This window comes from Mus pahari, chromosome 20 (assembly GCF_900095145.1).
Source record: "Mus pahari chromosome 20, PAHARI_EIJ_v1.1, whole genome shotgun sequence".
NCBI classification, from domain to species: Eukaryota; Metazoa; Chordata; class Mammalia; order Rodentia; family Muridae; genus Mus; species Mus pahari.
In genome coordinates, this window is record NC_034609.1 from 43,179,641 (window position 1) to 43,193,373 (window position 13,733).

A 13,733-nucleotide genomic window follows, 5' to 3' on the forward strand; every position below is an offset into this window, starting at 1 on the left:
TGGGTTGGGGATCCCAGTCTCACCAATGGACAACCAGGTAAACCTGGATAAGTGCCTTCACCTGCCTGTACCCAGTGTCCCCATCTGTAGGCAGAGCCCCCTTTCCATCAGGCCGTGAGAGGCTGACCAGAAGATGCGCTTGAAGTTCCCCTGCATAGCTCCTGACACTCGGAAACTATTTTTGGTGCCGGAGAAATGGGGCAGGTTAGACGAGAAGGCCACACAGGGGAGGGGAAGGGGAAACTGAGGAAGAGTAGGAAGAAGAGCTGGAGGTTCTGGGGAAGGGATGGCCAGACCGAGGGAAACTTGGCATGTCGATTTGATCCGATGATGATAGGCACGTAGACTGCTTCGGTGGGGAGGGATGTCTAAGAGTCACACCGAGCCATCAGGGAGCTTTGCAAGGTTGTCATGAAAAGCGTCAGTAGGGCGGTGTGGTGGGGCCACTCAGAGCCTGGGACTTACTACTGACAAGCCACTCCTGCCCAAATGCTGGGTCCCAGAAAAGCCCTGTTCCTCATCGCTTCCCGGTTCCTGGGTGGGTAACAGGACCCAGTTTATCCTGTTTTGCATTCAAGGCTTAATGGTCACGGACATTGGCAACAGAGTGGGCACGGCACGCGCACTCTGGAGACCTGTGACTCAGAGATGCGTGCAGGAATCTCTCTGTGTTGGTCAGTCCCTTCACTGAGGAGAAGAGGGATGCTGGCGTCTGAGGGTGGTCAGGCCAGATCATCAGCACCAGAGAATGGCATATGGAGCACAGTACCCACCCTCACTGGCCTTGTTCTGGGTCACCCCCAAGGGCGCTCTGTTAATCAGCACTGACTCCTCTGGTACTTGGAAGACAGCTCAGGGTGTTGCAAGTGAGTGCAGGTCGCTTGATGATGGATGCTTCCAAAACTGAGCATTAAGGACGGGATTTAAAATGAAGAATATTAGCATATCTGAATCTTTATCTGCGCAGTGTTGCGTCAAGGACTTGGGTAAAGATCTCTGGTTGGAATCCAGGTTCCCCAACATGTCTAGGCCCCTGAGGACCCCAGTGGGCTCCTCTGTACCTGCTCCTGGTAGTATTTGTGGAAGTGTCAGTGAGAGGCTTTACCTGCCTCTTAGTGGATGGGTGGTCTTTTCCAGTCCCACTTTAAGTGACTGAGAGTGTTCTGGAGGATCTCTTAGCTCTTCCCACCCATTCCCCCACTTGCCCTTAAGTGTTTGGATGTCAACCTTACCTAAAGTAATTTCCGGGATTCTAACCTCAGGATATTTGCTCCAGGTAGACGCCAAATGCCCTGGGGCACGTGGTACTAAGCTTACTGGAACCTCACCCTGGGGTTCTTGAGGAGGCGGGATAATCTCTCCACAGAAGTGGGACATAGCCTCCTCCCTGAATTGCTGGGAACCCCGAGATCCTCCTAGTTTGGGAATAGGTCGGGGCGGATAAATGCGCACACCCTGGTTCAGCACGTGCTTCCTGGTGGTCTTTTGTTCTGTCCTTCACTTGAGTAGTAGAACGGGGTGGGGTCCGCAGGCTACGGACTGTCCGGGGGTGCCCAGCCTGCCGCGCGCAGAAAGCGCTCAATGAAAACTACTTTTATGGTCACGGCTAGGGGCCGCGCGTTCCTTGCGCATCGTGGTCCTCAGTGTCTCCACCCTCCCGAAAACAGGAGGCGGGGCCGGCGCCTCGCAGTCCAATCAGCGCTGAATGTGGACTAGTGGGGCGTGGCTCAGGATGCTCTACTAGGGGCCGCGCTCAAGTCCGGGACCCACTCGCAGCGCCCAGCATCCGCAAGGTCCCAGATCTGCAACTTGCTTGCCCAGCGATCCCCAGGTTGAGGCCAGAGTTCCGCGCAGGTGAGAGGGACTCGGTCCCGCTGCTCTTTTGTCTGTAGGAGAACAGGTCTCATCCCGTAGCCTATGCTGTTCTCGAACTCTTAGCCACCCCACTGCTTCGGCTGCGTTGTCTCCTCTTTCGGTCCTTTTTCGACTCTCTTGCCCTGACTAAGGCAGACGCGGTGCTTCAGGGCTTTGTGCCGCCGTTCTGCCGAGCCCTTACCTGCAAGATTCTTCTCAGATGAAGACGATGAGGTTCAGCTAGGAAGCTTTTTGCCCGCGACTGACTCACGGTTAGGAAGCTGTTGGAGCTAGTATCCCTAGCCTGGCTGCACGAAGTTTCGCGCTTCACTGAGGCGCGCTCTTTTGCCTACCCAAGGCACTTTGCCACTATTTGGGGCGGTAGTGTGTTGTCAGTGGGCGTCGATAACTGGCTCGTTGATGGCTTGGTTGCAATAGAGGGGTGTTTCACTCTATGAGGATAAGGTTCAGGTGATCACAGGGGCAGGTAAGTAAGTGCCTTTGGTTCCAAATGACAGAACCTTTAAATTTCATTGGCAACAGGCTTGTGGTGAAGAGGTCTCTTAACCCTATTTCAGATAAGAGTAGGGAGGGTCAGAGAGGTAAAGTGAGCTGGACCAGCAGAGACAGGTCTGGAAGCCACCTCTGACTTCCTCCAAAGCTTCCCAGGGACGTGTCCAGGTGTAGCACAGTCTGGACGCTAGCACATAGGAATCCTTCTGTCTCAGTTTCCTGAGTGTTGGGTTTAGAGGCAACTCTTCTAGAGATTGTTTTAGGGAACACATGACAGGGTCTTTTCCTAAAGTGGGCATCTTGAATTAAGTCCTCCTGTCAGGAGTATTGGCCCCAGATGAGGAAAGCCAAGATCAGCTCCTCTGGGGTACAGACTCAGCCAGATGCCTGTTGCCGCAGTGGGTGCAATTTGAACTGGCCCTCTTTCCAGGGAAAGGTGAGTTGCTACGGTGACTAAGCCCATGTGAGAGGCTGTCTGGATGCCTGGCTGTCCTGGAGCCAAGAGTGGGGCTGGAAATGTCCGCTGTTAGACCTGGGCTCCTTGCCCTGGGGAAGTAGGGTAGCCCTGCCTTCTCCAAATGATCTTACACTCCACACATCAGGTCTGGAGTCTGACAGCCCTGCAGAACAAGGCTGGGACCATGCTGCTCGCCACAAACCAACCGAGGGACGCACAGCATGCACTTGGCATCCTGTATCTGCCACCGTCCTCACCTCACCCCCAGAAGGAATAGCAGATGTGGGGCTATAGTGCCTGACTTGGGAGCGGTGACTGGGGACCTCGGTCAGTTGCTCAGAGTCCTGAATCTGGGCTGAAAGTGGAGAGTGACTTGTGATCTTACCACTGTAGGTGGGCTTGGCTCCAGACGCTAACACCCATGACTTGTTGGTTCTGTCTTTTTAAAGACAGCTATCTGTCCACTACTGCCTCTGCCTTTAACCTGACCTTCACAGGGGGGGCTTTATCTAAGGGGTCCTGGACAAACATCTAGACAAGGCACCCAGAGAGAAGCGAAGAGGGAGATGTTGATTCTTACACAGTGACAGCTATAGTAAGGCTGCCGCCTGACATTTGTCTGGAGCATCCGTGTTGTGTGAACTCCACTGGAGTGTCTGAAGGCAGGACCCTGGTGCTGACCTTGGCCTGGTGGGAGCTGGCTCGAGGCTCTTCTCCGTCACCAGGGTAATTTGTGAGTAGGGGAGGTGCCTCTGTGTCTGCTACTCTGGGAACTAGAAGCTTAAAAAAAGTTTTTTTTTTTTTAAACTCACTGCGTTTGATGAGTCCCAGATGTACAGAGTCCACGTCAGTCAAGGGGTTGATAACTGGATGGCTCTTCAGGATGGGAAACCTCGGTGTGGCCAGAATGCCATCATCTCACTCCACGGAGAGGTCCTTCAGCTAGGGGACATAGGGCACCTTATGATGTCCCCAACTGAGTGCCCTGCAAGCAACAGAGCAGAAAAGGACAGCCACATGAGGGGGTCCTGAGCCTAGGGCATTCAGTCATGTTCTTTTTGTTTTGTCTTTTCTTGAAAAAGTAGAAAATACACACACACACACACACATAAAATATATCATTTTTATTTTTAAATTTTAAAAAATCGATATTTATTGAGTGCATGTGTGCGTACGCATACATGCATGCATCCAAGTATGGAGGCATTCGCATGCACGTGTGTGGGCATGCACATGCCACGGGGCATGCAAGTGTGGAAGTCAGAGGACAACCTATGGAGTCCATCTCTCCATCTGTGGTTGTGGATCTAAGGAAGTGATTGACTTCAGATTCTCAGGCTTGGCGGCAAGTGCCTCTCCCCACTGAGTCATTCCGATGTCCCCCCCCCCCAAATGCACTACTTTAAAAATACTTATTTAGTCATTTTATGTGCCTGTGTTCATCTGTATGTGGGTCTGTCCATGGGATTGTACTGCCTGAGGAGGATGGAGAGTTTCAGAACCCGCCCTGGAACTGGAGTTACAGGCGGTTGTGAATCCCCCCATGAAGATACTGGGAACCAAACTTAGGTCCTCTGCAAGAGAAGCAAGTGCTCTTTCTTAGCTGTTTGCTGAGACATCTCCTCAGCCCTCCTCACAGTCGGCATTATCAAGTGCACAACCGAGGGGCATTGAGTATGTCGGCAGTGTTGTATGGCCAACGCAATCATCTAGTTCCAGAACACTGGCATCCTGTGTGCATGAACAGTTATGCCCCAGGCTCCTCCAGTGATTGCTCATCTCGGGTGACTCTGGACATCTCTCACAGATGGAATCCTGCAGCATGCGGTCTTTGTGCCTGGGTGTTTGCAAGATCCATGCATTCGGTAACCCATATCTGAATATTTTTACTGCATTTTTTTTTTCCTCTTGAGACAGGGTCTCACAATGTAGCCTTGGCTGGCCTGCAACTTGCTCTGTAGACTAGCCCTGTCTCGAACTCAGACCGCCTGCCTCTGCTTCCCAGAGTGCTGGGGTTAAAGCTATGCACCAGCACACCTGGCTTTTGTGTTTTGTTTTGCTTGTTTGTTTGTTTCTGTTTTAGTATGCAAAGTGGTTGTTTTGTTACAGCATCTTCTTTCTTGTTTTGAGACAGAGTCTCACTGTGTCACCATGGCTGGCTTGGGAACTCATGATGTAGCCCATGCTGGCTTCTGTCCTTTTATTCCTTGGATTATAGTTGTACCATTACCACCGTGTCTGGCTCATTTTTATTTTTTTGTGCTGGGGATGAAAGAAGGCTTCGTGTGTGCAAGGCCAGTGCGCCTGCCACTACCGAGTCACACCCCAGCTCGTCACTGGGGGTTCTAGGCAGGCGCCGCTTAGTTACATACCCCCCCACTCTCTGTAGTGCATATTTTCCTTTGCATACTTCTATAGACATCTTGCCCTACACCCCCCCCCCCAACCCCACCTGGGCCAGGCACCTGGAGATGCTAAGATCATCCTTATGTCATGACAAGCCTGTGGCACACTCTGCTGTGACAGTCACATTTGTCATCTGGTACAGCACCTTCCTCTGAACCTACAGTGGGGCCCAGCCAGGGGCCAAGCTGTACTGCCTAAGAGTAGGGCACACATCCCTAATCCTGGTGCTAGAGACGGAGGCAGGAGGATCAGGAATTCAAGGTCCTCCTCAACCATGTGATGAGGTCAAGGCTCACTTGCTCTGTGTGAGATCCTGCCCCAATTGTGTGTGTGGTTCTGTGGATGTGTGTGCAGAGGAGACAGCAGGTCACATGGTCATTGGATGTGTAATGGTGAGAAAGCTGGCTCCATCATCCTCCGTGAGGTCGGCATGAGCCCGGCTTTCAGCCAGCAGGCAGGGAGCTCTTCCATGGTGGGTATGGACAGACACTATTGCCTAGAGTTTTGTGGCAGGGCTGACGTCTTGTCCTGAGTCACAGAAACCCACTGAGAATCATGTCTGAGACATTGCCTTGGGGGAGCACTGCTCTGTCTCCGACCCCTAGCTTGCAACTGTGGCACTTTCGGGCAGCCCCCCGCCCCCCTTTCCAGGCCATGAGGACATGATGATCCAGCCAGAAGGAGGTTTGCCTGGCCTCCAGTGCTGTGTCAGCTTAGGAAAAAGCCACAAAATCGGGGGGGGGGGGGCGGGGTGCAAACGACAATGACGACGAGGGGGAGGTGGCTAGTGAGGGATTTTGCAACTTCTGGCCCATCATTAAAAACAAAAAAAAAAAAAAAAAATTCTTACAAACGATGAAAGCCCACATTTTTCAATCCGGGTTCTGGAACATGTCATGTGTTGATGCTGAGTGGTTACATCCCAGAACAAAAGGCACCCGTGCTTCCGTTTGCTTGTAGGGCAGAGATCCCAGAGCTAGCCCTGTCCCCAGACAGAAAGAATCCCACTTGCTCTCAAGGACTGGGAGCTGGTGTCAAGCTGGTGTCTTCTGACCCTTCATGGAGTAGGCCCAGGACACCAGACCCAAGAGACCATGTTTCAGCTTTTTCAAAAGGAAAAGGGAAAGTGGCTGCTCCACACGGCTTCAATAGGCCTGCAGTGGGGATGGCCAGGGTGAAGGATCAGCCCAGGGTGGCGGGGTCTATCTTGTGGTAATGGGTTGCACCACTAAGCAACTACTATCTAGGAGCAAGTCCTGAAGGAGATGGAGGCTTTTGCTTACAGGGTAGTAAAAGCGTCAGGTAGGGTCATCTAAGTCCCACCCCATGCCATGTCCTGACCTCCTTTGCCAACGAAGAGCAAGCCTTCTGTAACTGACCTCAGTGGCCACTTATGTTTGCTCTGATTTTGTTCCCAATGGCTCTTCATAGCAAGTTCTCAAAGTTCTCCTGAGGGGCAGGAATAAAATGACTTGGAAAATTTTTTTTCTTGAAATACTTAATGCAATCCCTTCTGTATAAGACACAAAGAGTATGCTGGCAGAGGCAGGAGGTCAGGACTAAGCTCTGGATGTGCTGGGGTCTGGGGAAAGTTGAGAAAAGCAGGGGAAGGTAACTCAGCTGGAAGAACACTTGCCTAGTGTGCACAGAGCCCTGGGTTCCATCCCCAGCACCCTTAAACAGGGCACGGTGGCACACACCCCTAACCCTAGGAGGCAGAAGGATCAGGAATTCAAGGTCATCCTCACCACAGGATGAGGTCAAGGCTTGCTTGCTCTGTGTGAGATCCTGCCCCAAGCAATCAGATACAGCAACAAAACCCAAGGTGTGGAATGACAAGATGGCAGGCAGGCTCTTGAAAGCAGGGATTCCCTAAGTGTGGTCCCCAGACTAGCAGCAACCCTGTGGCTTCAACAGAAACACAAGTGACCAGGCGCCATCTGAACCAGGAAGTGCAGCTGGCGTCCTGTTCTTCTCTTCTAAATAGGTACTGCTATGTAGCCAAGGCTGGCCTCAAATCTGCCCATCCTCCTGCCTCTGGAGGAGCTCGGTGGCTGAAATGTCCCTGTAACCGGGAGCCAAGGAGCAGGGTTTGGGGCCAGGGTTACCCTTAGCTCTGCAGCATGTGTGAGCCCTGGTTTAGTAGCAACCGATAAGCCAAAACCCGGACTTTTCTTTGGAAGCACACGGCACTTGGTGGCACTCTGCACAAGGCTGATTCCAGATACTCTGGGACCCTAGTGAGTGTCACAAAAATCTCAAGATCCTTCTGGTGCATGCGTAGTGCCTCTGAGTGCCAGGGACCTTGCTGGGTGTGTCTACTGATGTGCTGTGAAGCCAGCTATGCACCAACCATGTGCTGCTCCAGCTGTAGGGCTGTGGAGACAGTTCAGGTGACAAAGTGCCTGTTGTACAAGCCCAGTGACCCAAGACCAATCCCTAGAGCCCACATAAAGATGCTGGGTGTGGTGGTATTTGCCTGTGCTTCCAGCACTGAGACCTGCTTTCCAGCAAGCCTAGTTGAATTTGCAAATCACAGGTCAGTGAGAAACCATTTTAAAAATGTAAATAAATAAATAAGGGATATGACTCCCGAAGAGCATCAACACACACACATACACTCACACACACAAAGACACATACAGAGACACACACAGAGAGATTCAAGCACACACAGAGACTCACATACACACACACAGAAGATACACACATGCACACACAACACACATAAGCACATACACAGAGATAAACATACAGACTCACACAAAGAGACTCAGGTACACACAGAGATTCACATAGACACACACCACATACACACTGACACACACACAGACACACATAGACACACACAGACACAGATACACACACATAGACACAGACACGCAGATACATACACACACAGACACACACACATAGACATACACACAGACAGACACACACACATAGACACATACACACAGACACACAGATACATACATACACAGACACACACACATAGACATACACACAGACAGACAGACACACACATACACACATACACACATACACACAGACACACACATGTAGACACACATACAGACACACACAAAAATACACAGACACACACACATGTAGACACACAGACACACACACACACAGAAACATACAAAGAGACTCAGGCACACACAGAGACTCACATACAAACATACCACATACACACTGACACACACACACAGACACTCACACATAGACACGCACATGTAGACACACAGACACACACACACAGACACACACACACACAGACACACACACACACAGACACACACACACAGACACACACACATAGACACATACAAAAAGACTCAGGCACACACAGAGACTCACATACAAACATACCACATACATACTGACAAACACAGACACACATACACATAGACACAGACACATGCACACATAAACACACACAGAGACACATAGAACACAGACACACACATACACACACACACACAGCTCCCTACACACCCTAGCTATCCTCCTCTGTGGCTGAACACACTATTTATTTCCAGGACCTTGGCAGCTGGGCTAGTACCAAGAGATATTTTCATCAGGGCCTTGGCAGTGTGGGACAAAGTGCCCTGCCAGCTTGGGGATGGACCCGGCCCTGTCTGGGTTCCACACTCCCCGGCTGGCCCTTATCTGGACTTTTTCCTCTTGGTTTACTTTGCAGGGGTGTTGGGGTTCAATCTCAGCCTAGAGACTCTTAAGGGGCTAGCCTCAGATGGGTGCGATTCTCTCCTGTGTGCTGGCATAGTTTTTGAGGGGCCCGTTCATGCCTCTTGTAATTAATCTTTCAAACAGTCTGAGATATTTCCATCTTAAAAATAAACCTAGTTTTCACTGAAGCTCAACATCTAAGAGAGGGGAGAGCATCGCTAATCCACTGTCAGGTAAATCTCCTCCCAGATTAGGTTCCCGAGCCCAGCCTACAGAGGTGCCCCCCCCGCCACCCCACCCTCAGGGTAACCATTTCCTGACTTCTAAAGGTGCAGGCCAGGTTTAAACTTCACATGAAGGAACTGTGTGTGTTTAATCCTCAGAGTCTGGCTGGCTTTGGGCCACACGCAAAGGTGAGGTTCTGCCTGCCTGCTGACCATGGATGGGCTTTTAAAGTTAAAGCAGACCTCAGCCAGCACTTACTTCCCACAGAGGACCCTCTGCACTGGACAGAAAGGAGGGCTCCTTACAGCTGCCTTCCAAACCCCTGGCTACCTGGCCCTGGCTGCCTGTGATCCTGGCTCCTTTTCTGTGCTTGACTTTAGTACGTGCAGGTAGGATCCCCTCCACATCTTCATCCTTCCTTCACCCCAACCACAGGGGTCATGGCCTCACCTCTGCAGGGGCCTTTTCCAGCCTAGTTCCCAGCACCAATGTTGACTGGGCAAAACCTCCCTTCATAGGCAGGATCTCAGGACTGGCTTCTCTGTGGAGCCCGACAGAAGAGACCCCACATCTAGTTCCCAGCTCGGCCATATTGTTGACGCTGCTCTACCTTCCTAGGGTGCATCATATTGGGGCTGTGCAGCTAGTCCTGGTTGCCCCCATTTCTCAGAAGGCAAAGGGAAAGAGGTACTGTGGACATTGGTCAGATAAGTAACGGATCCTGTGGTCTTTACACCTGTCCCGGCCCTGCCCTGCCGTGTCCCCGAGGAACTAGAGCTGCGGTGAGGTAATGATCCTGTGGGTAGCGGGTAGCTTTCCGTAGAGGATGGGATTTGAACCCAGGCCCGACTCAGACATGTTTCTACACTGCTTATGACTGTGGCACCAGTCATTTCCTTATCCAGAGTTTGATGTGAACGGTTGCCATGGAGACCTTCCCACATCAGCCGAACAAGGTCAGGCCTGAGTTCCGCATGGGTTATTTGTAAGAAAACATTAATTTGTTATCCAAGCACTTAATTTGTCCTTTTTATTTATTTTTAACATATTATCTTGACTTACATGGAACATGCTTGGTTTTAGCACGAAGTGGGTTACATGTTTGTTGGCTGAGTATTCTTTTTGTCCAGAACTAGTCTAGCTTAGTATTTTAGGCCTTTGATCCCATCTCCTGGAAAGACTGGGGTGGGAAGATCGCGGTGTCTTAGCGAGACCCTGGTTCAAAATAAAAAATGATAAGAAGATAGTGCTTAACGGTAAAGCCCTTGGCTAACATGAAAGAGTTCTTGTATTTGTTAAGCATCTGAATTTGTTCCACAAGTCCCCTAAGGACCATGTCTCTTGCTGGAGGCACCAAAGACACCTGATCCTGTAAGACGGAGACCACCACGGTGGGCCAGCACCTAGGTGTGGGGAGTTGGAGTGACGGTGGGGTGGCCAGCAGGGACAGAGCCAGCCTCTCACCTCCCTTGGGTCTGACCTTGATCCTGTCAAGAAGCAGCCGGGATCCAGCCAGGAGGGGAGACGCCACCGCCCCGCCCCGCTGTCTGCTGCTCACCCAAGCGGCTGTAACGGGATGTTCCCTGCCCAGCCTGGATCACTGAGATCTGCTTGGGGGTGGAGAAGCCCCTCCTCCCAGCCACACTCCATTCCCGGGATTTCTGGGTGGTTTGTGGGTATGACTCTGCTCTGTCCTTGGCTTCTTGCTCAGACTTCGGCTCTCCCTTGTTAGATTTGAGGAGGAGTGAGCTGGGAAAGCCCTCAGCTGTGTTGGGGGTCAGTGGCTGTCTAGGGAGCAGGCCTCTGGGCTGTGGCATCTCATTGATGTGGGGCAGTGGAGCAGAGAAATGCTGCCTGGGGAAGGTGGACAGATGGGAGACTGGACTATAGGAATAAAATTGTCCCTGCCCCTCAGGCCTTCTCTATGACCCTGACCAGGCTGTTTACTATCTTTATTTACTGTCCTCTATTTCCTCATCTGTGAAATGGGGCTAATAAAATCAGTGAGCCCATCTGTTGTGTAGATGATGACACAGGAGATTCCAGGAATGAAGGGACCGGTACACTGCTGGGCCATCCCCATTTGTCACGCCTTAGCCAAGTCATCACTGTGGATATGGATATAGACTCATTAGCCTTTGGTATGCCAGGGCTGATAGCTCAGTTTTCTGATAGGTCACAAACGGGAAAGCAGAACCTCTGTGGTGGCTAAATCATACAACCTTGAAGAAAGGAAGTCACATTTAAATGAAAGGCAGCCGGGTCCTAAGGCTGAGACCTTTCAAACGGCTTCTTACTCTGTCTGTGTCTCGGGGTGATGGCCAGTGGGCAATTGCAGTGGTTTTTTCCTACAGACACTGTCTTTAGTGGCTTCATATGGGTTGGTGGCTTGGAGTTGGCCACAGTGGGATGTGTAGGCCAAGGGAAAGGGTGAGCAATACAGAACAGGCTGTATGCTCGGGTGTCTATCACCCAACTCCCAGCACATAAGGACGTCCATTGTGAGCAGCTGCATAGGGACCAGACTCAGTGCTGGGGGCCAGCTCCCAGACAGACAGGCCTGTGACACAGAGGAAAGGGGGTCCCAAAGGAAGATGACCTTCTTCTCTATGCACAGTTGCCTGGGTGGCTCCCAGCCAGAGGGTTAGCAATGACCCTCCAGCCCGATGTCCTGGAACCTCCTTCCCCAGAAAGCCAAGAGACCCAGGCTAAAGAGTCACTGAGTCAAGTGTCCTGGGGCTCCTTTCTCCCAAGTTCCAGATGCTTAACAGGATTTTTAAGTTCTATACTTCTCAGGCCACGCTGAGACTTTGAACTAAGAGCTGCATGAAGGGCTGTTCTATCAGTTCCATGCCCTTGGTCCCAGCCCCCATCTTTTGCTTGTTTGAGATTGGGTCTCAAGTAGCTCAGGCTAGCCTCAAGCTCACTATGTAGCAGAGGATTGCCCCAAGCTTCTGATCCTTTTGCCTCCACCTCCCAAGGGCATCTTCAGGCTGTGGATGGAATGGAGGGCTTTGTATATGCTACACATTCTGCTGATGGAGCTGACGTCTAACCTCCCAGTTGCAGCTTTTGAAACCATGTTGCAGTGTGGTCCTCCATTACTCAGAACTGTGGGGCTTAGAGTACCCCCACCCTACATGGGGAGAGAAGCTTGAATGCTTTTGTCTGAGGCCACACAGCTGTGGAGAGGCAATGTCAAGGGTCAGACCCAGGTTCTGTTTCCCCGAAAGCCCAGGATGCAGCCATCAGAGAGGCCCCCATGGACCACAGCCCTTATATGGCTCTTCTGATCCAGAACGGAGGAGGAGGCATGCCCCTCCTTGCTCATTCCATAAATATTTATCGAACAGAGAGATGTGTCAGACAGACTCTGGGACTCAGGGGTGAGTGGACTGACAGGTCTGTGGCGTGATTAATTCCCTCAAGGCTTTCCAGGAAGGAGAGTTCAGAGTGAGCAGAGGTTCACGGGCAGGCTTGGCAGCGGGCACTCTGGGGTCAGGGGCTGGGCTGCAGGAACAGTGTGTGCGGAAGCTGGCCGGGCCAGCAGCTGGTGTCTTAGCCCTGACATCTTTTTGGCAGGCTTCCGCAAACACAGAGCATCTGGACCACATGATGCAACCATCTTCCCTGCCGGCCTCTTATAGCTGGATCAGGAGCTGTGCTAGCATTTCAACAAGTCTGCGTCTCAACCTCTAAATGGCAGCGAGTACCAGCCGGTGCTGGGAGAGTCACTGGAAGGCTAAAGCAATGGAAACTGTGTTGAGTCCTCAAGCTTTCAAAAGAGCTCTGCCTCCAATGGGCTGCCCAGACTCCCAAGTCTGTTCATGTGTGCAGGACTCAGTTTTGTGTGCTGTGAAATGGGGCTGCAGAATCTTCTGTCCACAGTCAGGTCCCAGGGCATGCCAGTCCTAGCAGTGTAGGCAGTCCAGCAGGGTTGATTTCAAAATCTGAGTCTCACCATTGACCCTGGGGTTCAAGAGCATTGTCTAAGCTTCCTGTACCCCTCTTGGCTTGTCCTCGTGGGAGCTGCATGCTTTAGCTGGCTGGGGTCTCCTGGGCAATGGTGACCTCCTCCCCATCTAGAGGGTTTCCAGGACTGGGAAGCTGCAGTATTTACCTTTCTTAAACTCTTTGTTATTCTAAGGCCAAATGCCTCTGGTTTCTAATAATTAACTCTTGCTGTATAGCAGCAGGGGATTAGGGAAAGGATTTATTGCTAGTTCTCCCTTCTCTGGCAAGCTAGCCAGGAGCCCCTTGTTGGACAGGCTCGTTAACTCTTTCTGAACCAGAGAGAAAAGAAAGGAAAAAAACGAAATTCATTCACACAGGTAAATATACATACATACATACACACACACACACACACACACACACACACACACACACACACACGCATTTGGCCAGTCTTCTTACCTACACATAGACAAACAGACATATGCATTTGGTGGTTGGATGGGTGGATGAATAGATGAAGGAAGGGTCCTCCAAAGCAACATTATTTCTTTTCTCTGGCCTTTTTACACCTCCTTAGACAAAAATTCTTTAGAAAATTACCTCAGAGATAAAATGTTACAAGAGGGGA

At 51.2% G+C, this 13,733-nt stretch overlaps 1 protein-coding gene across 2 annotated transcripts in view; it reads left to right on the forward strand.

Annotated features, from left to right (window-relative positions):
* The first annotated feature begins 1,768 nt into the window (after nucleotides 1-1,768).
* The window catches only part of Crispld2 (cysteine rich secretory protein LCCL domain containing 2), a 59,555-nt gene continuing 47,590 nt past the window's right edge, over nucleotides 1,769-13,733 (forward strand). Inside the window, exon 1 of one of the 2 annotated variants that reach the window (XM_021220475.2) lies at nucleotides 1,769-1,854. The gene's annotated coding sequence lies outside the window, so the exon portion shown is untranslated. The remainder of the gene's footprint in view (nucleotides 1,855-13,733) is intronic. The other variant, XM_021220474.2, reaches the window with a different exon arrangement.